Source organism: Chinchilla lanigera, unplaced genomic scaffold, assembly GCF_000276665.1.
Source record: "Chinchilla lanigera isolate Chin_1 unplaced genomic scaffold, ChiLan1.0 scaffold00012, whole genome shotgun sequence".
NCBI lineage: Eukaryota > Metazoa > Chordata > Mammalia > Rodentia > Chinchillidae > Chinchilla > Chinchilla lanigera.
Window position 1 is genome coordinate 25,046,438 of NW_004955413.1, and position 7,487 is coordinate 25,053,924.

A 7,487-nucleotide genomic window follows, 5' to 3' on the forward strand; every position below is an offset into this window, starting at 1 on the left:
GCTTCTGTCCCTGGCCTTAATGGCTGCCTCTCGCTGTGTCCCCACAGGGTCTTTCCCAGTGCACATGCGTCCCCTGTGTCCTGCTGCCCTCCTCTGACAAGGCCACCAGATGGATTGCATCAGGCCACAGCCTAGGGCTTGTCTCCCAGTACAGTCCCCATCCCGACTTCCGGGTTCGGGCCTCGGCATCTGGCCTCGGGTCCGTGGCAGTGACCCAGGGCCTTGCTGGGCTGCGTGCGGGTGGGGACTGCAGGCTTCATGTCCCTTCTGTGTGTCTGTCTCCCAGTGGGTTCCTGACCTGACAGCGCTTCCATCCAGCTCTTGCTGCACCCTGGAGCCCTCTGCACTGTCCACCCGTCACCACCACCCACCCTGTCCTGTTCCCTAACCCTTCCCAGAGAGGAGCCTCTGGGTGGGGGACAGCCTAGGGACAGGTGGTGGGGGCTGAGCCAAAAAGGAAAAGGTCGAATATGCATCTACATAGGAGCAAGGGAGGCCTGGGGAAGGAGACCTGAGAGGTCAGAGCTTTTGCTCCTCACACAATAAAGAGCACAGGGGCAGAGCAGAAGGGCACCGGCCAGGGAAAGCGCAGCCCGGGGCTCCAGGTGACACAGGAAGTGAGCAGGGGGCTGCTGACCACAGGAGCACGCCACGAGCTGAAGGTATTTGGGGGGAAGCCGAGGGGAGGGTCCAGACAGGGCGTCCAGGGACACTAGGCCCCGCTGTCCCGTTGTCACTGGCTAGAGTCTGAGGAGGTCCCCCAAAGAGAAGAGGGGGACCTCAGCTCACCTCACCCATGGGGTAGGTCATTGACTCCCATCACAGAAAAAGGATTTTCAGGACACATCTGTGAGAGCCGTCAAGAGGATTGTTAGGCAGGATTCTTTTTTTTTTTTTTTTTTGGTACCAGGAATCAGACTCAGGACCTCGTGCTTGCCAGGCAGGTGCAGCACCCCTGAGCTACGTCCCCAGCCCCTTAGGCAGGATTCTAACTGTTCACACTCATAGAGAATAGGGTGTTGGCCCTTAAGAGACAAGCGCATTATGGTCTGGAGTTGGGAGTTACTATGTGGTCCTGGGGGTGTCATCACGATGGGTGTTCTAGGTGTATTCCTACTGCCTGGCAGATTACCCATTTGTTGACTAGGTTAGGATATAAACCATTTATATGTGTTTGAAGTTGAGATCTGCTGCCTAGTCATATTGCTGAGGGTAGAGGTCTGCGAGAAGGAGAGAAATGTACAGGTGAAAAGCATGGGCCATAATTTATAGGCTTACTGTAAGTCCCTTAGGAAAAATTTTTTGTTTTGTTTTGTTTTTGGTAGGAGGAAGGGAATTGAACTCAGGACCTTGCACTTGCCAGGCAGGCACTTGTGCCACTGAGCTATATCCCCAGCCCCTAGGAAAAGCTTTTGGAATGAGTTTCATTGAAAAGAAACATGCTTGAGGAAATTTTGTGTCCCAAAGCTGCAGTGTTTCTTGAAAGTACAATTTTAAAAATTGTAATTTTCTTGTCTCCTTTCTATTTTTTTAATTCTTTATCCTATTCCTATCTTTTTCTTCCTCACACAGGACTTTTGATTTTGTATCAATACTTTTGATTTCTTAATCTTAAAAGATGCTGGGGGTGGGGGTAGGGCGCTAGGGATTTAGCTCAGCGGCATAGTGCCTGCCTGGCAAGCGCGAGGTCATGAGTTCAATTCCCAGTACCGGGAAAAAAACAAAACAACAAAAAAAGGTTCTGGGGGCCAGAGCTCCATCTTCTCATGGCTGTTTTAGACTGAGAGAGGGAACTGACTGCCTTCTTAAGGATGGAAATTGTCCTTCTGGCTGATCTAAAGGAAATATAGGAAGATTGGGTGGTTTTTTTTGTTTGTTTGTTTGTTTTTAAGAACCATCATCTTTTGATGGTCAGGTTTGTTTTGGAAAATCAGGACATCAGCCAGGCAAGGAAGCTTACAGCAGAGTCTGACAGTGCACGGCTCTGTGAACGTAAGTCTGATAACATAGAAGTTGTAAGGGAGAGTTGTCAGGAACATGCAGGTGCTATTGTGCTTTGCTAGTAGTACAGCTGACCTTCAGCTTTAACGGGGATCAGGAGCAGTCTGGAAGATACAAATTCCACAAGCATGTTAAGCAGGCAGGGTTAAATAACGGTAAAAAATGTCCCTTAAAATGGTAGTAGCCAAATAAAATTAGTCAGTGTTTGGGAGTACATTTCTGTCTTGGATACTAACCTCTACAGTATTTGTTTTGAGGTGCTTACCCATGGATATCAGTGGCATTTAAGACCATGCTGACTGCTCCGTGTTTTGCAAATAGGAAATTCAATTATTTTTTATCAGATTATTTTTAGTATATTTTTGCAATTCATAGTAAGCATATATACATATCACATCTTTTTTTTTTGGAACCGGGAATCGAACTCAGGACCTCATGTTACATATCACATCTTGATCCCTTTTACTTCCCCTTCTCTCCCCTTCCCATCTCCCCTCTCCCCAGGCACCCTTCCCATCCTTTCAGAGAAACAAGTGTGGTGTTCAGTGTTCCTTTGTATTGCTTTTTAGTCTCAATTTCTTTTTTTTTTTTTTTTTTTTTGGTTTTTCTCCGGTACCAGGAACTGAACTCATGACCTTGCACTTGCCAGGCAGGCGCTTTGCTGCTGAGCTAAATCCCCAGCCCCTTTTAGTCTCAATTTCATTAACTTCTCTCATTCTTCTAGTTTATTTCCTTCTATTAGTTTCATATTTGGATTGTCCTTGTTCTTTCTAGGATCTTGAAATGTCTCACTCCATTTAGTAGGGATTGCTGCATTCTTTGTATGTGTGCATTTACAGCTATAATTTTCCCTCTGGGACTTCATTAGTTATGTCTCACTGGTTTTGATGTTGTGCTTCCATTGTCACTTGATTCTAGGAACTGTATTTCTTCCCTGATTTCTTCTGTGATTTATTGAGTGTTCACTAGTGTATTCTTTAATCTCCATGTATTTGCATAGTTTCTGTAGCTTCTTTTGCTCTTGATTTCTAGCCTTGTTTCACAATGATGTGATAGTGTTGTAGGGGATTACCTCAGTTCTATTTTATTTAAGTATTCTTTATGACCTAAGATACAGTGTATTTTGGAAAAAGTTGCGTGTGATGCTGAGAAAACTATATTCTGTTGTTGTTGGATGAAATTCTGTAGATATATGTTAAATTGAGGCCAGGGATATAGGTCAGTGGCACAGTGCCTGCCTGCCAAGTATGAGGGTGTAAGTTTGATTCATGGTACCCAGAAAAAAAAAAAAAAAAGATATCTGTTAAATCCATCCATTCAATGATGTGGTTTAACCCTAATATTTCTTTGTCTGGTTGACCTAATTGTGCAAGTAGAATATTAAATTAGTCTTCTACTATGGTTGTACTTGTGTCTATCTATCCTTTTGAGTCCAGTAGTTTTTGTCTTATGAAATAGGGTGTGGCAACATTCACTGCATATATATTTATAATTGTTATCTCTTCCTGTTGATTTGTTCCCTGTACAAGTACGTACTGGCCACCTTTGTCTCTTCTGATCAGTTTAGGCTTGAAGTCTGCTGTGTCTGAAGGTAAGATAGATCCTCCTGGATGTTTTCAGGCTTCTGTTGAATGGAGTATCATTTTCTACCTTTCACCTGCAGTCTATATACTGCCTTCTGGATGAGATGTGTATCCTGTAGGCAGTATATGGTTGCACTTTGGTTTTTGATCCAGTCTTCCAGGCTGTGTCTTTTGACTGGGGAGTTGAGACCACTGACATTGAAATGTATTATTATATAGCATTTGTTGAATCCTGTCATTGCATTATTTTTCCAATGATGATTCCTTTATTTTTTTCTCTCTTTTAAAACTACTCTCCCATTTAGATATATACTTCCCTTTGGGCTCTTTGCTGATGGTGGCCTCCCTGTCTCTAGGATTTCCCTAAGCATATTCTGCAATGCTGGTTTAGTGGTCATGTAATTCTTTAGGATTTCTTTCTCATGGAATCTTTACTTCTCTGTCAATTTTGAAAGCTAATTTTGCAGGATATAAAAGTCTGGGTTGACAGTTGTTTTCTTTTAGGGCTTGAAAACTTCATTCTAGCATCTCCTGCCTTTAAGGTCTGTGCTGAGAAATCCACACTTATTCTAGTGGCTAACTTTTATAGGCTACTTGCTGTTTTTCACTAGTAGTTTTTAGTATTCTGTCCTTTTGTTGAATTTCTGGAATTTTAAAAAAATTTCTAGAATTTTGATTATGATGTGTCCTGGGAAAATTCTTTAGTTGTGGCTATTTGGAGTTCAATATGCCTCTTGTATATGATTTTTTTTTGTATTTCTCTTTGGTTGTATTTGAATATTGAATGTTTTCTCTAGATTTGGAGAACTTTTTGCTATGATTTCAGTAAAAAAAAATTTTATACCTTTTGAATCATTTTTTTTTTCCTTTAATTTTATAATTCTGAGGGTTTGGGGGTTTTTGTTGTTGTTTGGTTGGTTGGTTTTTTGTTTGTTTAGTCATCTAGCAGCCACTGGAATCAGCCTGCATGGTGTCTTGTTATTTATGATCTACTACATCCACCTTGTATTCTATTCCTGACACTCTGTCCTCATGGCAGTCGAGTCTGCTATCCATGCTTTCTATTGAATTTTTCATACCATCTACCTTGCTTGCTTTCTTTTTATACTTTCCCATTCTTTTCCACAATGGTCATTTGTGTCTTGCTTAACTCAATTAGTTGTTTGTTTCAAGAATGCCAAACATTATATTGATAAAATCTTTTATCTGTTTAAATATCTTGTGCATTTGTTTATGTTTCTTCTTTTATCTCTTCAAGTATTTTGAGCATCTGTTTTTTGAGCTCTTTGCCTATAGTTTTGTCTACTTCAGTGTTTAGGAGGTCAGCTTTTGGGAAGTTAGTGGTTTGGGGAAAGGATATCTTTTTCCATGTTTTCTTATGTTTCTATTGTTTTGTGCTGTGGGTTAGAGTTAGGGTACAGAAGCTCTGTCGCTTCTGTGGAGATCGCTTTAGTCAGGTTCTAGCTCCCTCTGTTGTGTCCTTGCAGTGGTTGTGTTTTGTTTATTTCCCTCTTCAACCTATTCAGTGCAATACTTGAGGGTATTCTTAGTGTCCAGCCTTCTTCTGAGGGCTTGATCCCTAGCACCACAAAGAGAGAAGAAAATGAACCACAGGTATGTTGCCAACATGAAGACAAACAAGATATTAGCATACAGTGGAAACAGATTAAAATCAATAACTACACCTCCATTAAAAGTACAAAAGAAATCAGCAATAATAAGAGAGACAAAAACTAACCCATTACTGACACACTATAAGAGCCCATAATAGCTACAGCTATATCCTTAATAATAGCAAAGAGCTACGCAATAATAATTTAGACACAGATACAAATCAAATACTGACATAGAGTAAATACTAAAAACAACAAATTTACCATCATTAACAATCGAAAGAGAAAAAATTCAGCAGTAATAACATAGTCAACTAAATAGCTAAAAATTAATAAAGATTGATAGTAATAATATTAATGGAGGTAGTGGGGGAAGGGAAAAATGAAAGAAGTAAAATCTGAAAAAGAAAAAGAAAAGGCAGGCATGGTGGCACATGCCTGTAATCTCAGAATTTAGGATGCTGAGGCAGGAGGATCACCACGAGTTCAAGGCCAGCCTGGGCTACATAGTGAGTTCAAGGCCACTTTAAATTACATAGTGAGACCATGTCTCAAACACCAAAGCAACAACGACAAAAAAAAGGCATAAAAGAAAGTTAATAGAATGAAGTAAAAGTAACAGAAAAAGACAAACAAAACAAAGAAAAAGGAATAAAAGCAAACAGCAATAGATAAAAAACAAAGAAAAGTAGAAACAAGTCCAAAAAAATTCCTCCACCATGGTGGCACACACTTGTAATTCTAGCACTTGGGAGGCTGAGGCAGGAGGATCACCATGAGTTCAAGGCCAGCCTGGGCTACACAATGAGTTCAAGGCCAGGCTGAACTACATAGTGAGACCTTGTCTCAAAAAAAAACCAAAAACAAAAACACTTCTTCTACATGTTTGGATGAGTGGTTTCCCTCCAAAGCCTGTAGTATTGGAATCCACCCAGTATTTGTGGGAGACAGTAAGTCACGACTAGGTCCTATTTTACTACTCTGCTCTGTGACCCTTAAGTCCTGCCCAGCTGTTCTTACTGGGCATGATCAGCCAAGAGTATGTTGTCTGCCTCATGTCTGCCTTCACTCCAGCAGCTCCTAGGGTTTGTGCAGCTCCGTGTCTCAAATCACTGCTATCGCTCAGCTAACTCTGGCTTGTGGGCTCATGAGATTCCTCCCTCAGTCCATACACCCCAGGATGTGGCACTTATCCAAGCCAAAGCAAATTGCTCATAATGTCAGATAGGAGAAGCAAACAGACCACCGAGCTCTGTGCTGGAAACAGGCAGCAAGTGGAACTAAACAGTCTGCAGGACTTACTGTCAGCCATGAAGACCCAGCCCCCTCAGAAAACACCACATGACCGGCCTGACTTCTCATTACAGAGAGTGGGGCTGCCACATCTTTCACCACTGCTTAAACTGCTCAGGGCATCTGAGACCAGCCTGCCCATTCTCTGTGACTATCTCTTGTGCCTGTCTCCACCTTATGACAGAGTAACCCCAGGGAGCCTGAGGCAAAGTTGTTTTGTGACTTCTGACTCCAAAAGTAGCTCAATTTCTTTCCAAATGTCTTCTGACTACATCACTCCCAAGTATGGTGGACACTGTGGGGAATTTCTTCTCCAACTGTAGCTTGCTATGTGGAAGGGGTCAACTTCATAGTAACATCCCATGCTGTGTTTGCAGTTTACAATCCGGTGGCTTTTCTTGGGGTAGCACTGTTGGTTTATTGCTTCTCCCTGGGGCTGTTGACCCTCTCCAGGGACCTGGTTTAGTGTTCCAAGCTACTTCGTTCTTTTCTCTGCATTTTCTTCACTTTCTCTATAGTTTGTATTTTTCCTGTCAGCATTTTCTTGATTCCCGGAGTTCTACTTTTTTTCCTAAGTTGTTGCTTGCTAGGTGTTTCCATTCCAGGTCCAGAGAGGCTGTATTTAGCTATCAGGCTTTGTGCTGTCATTTTATATCTGTGCATGAAATCTAACTCTTTTACTTTAATTGTAATATAGCCAAAGAATAAACTAAACAAAGACATCTCTGTTTTTATGTGAACACTGGCCATTACATCTCTCACTCTAGGGCTCAGAACCTGAGATCTGGCCTCTCACTAAACCGTGACTGGCTTTAGATAACAAGAATAGTGTAAAATCTGAAGTTGATATAATAATGTTTAGTAATTAGACTATTCATATTGGCATTTTATCATATAGCTAGCCCTATATAAGCAGCCAAAATTTTACCAAGGAGATACTTGAACGTACATCAAAATAACATGAGAACAATGTACTGAGAGGTGGAAGGACACATTT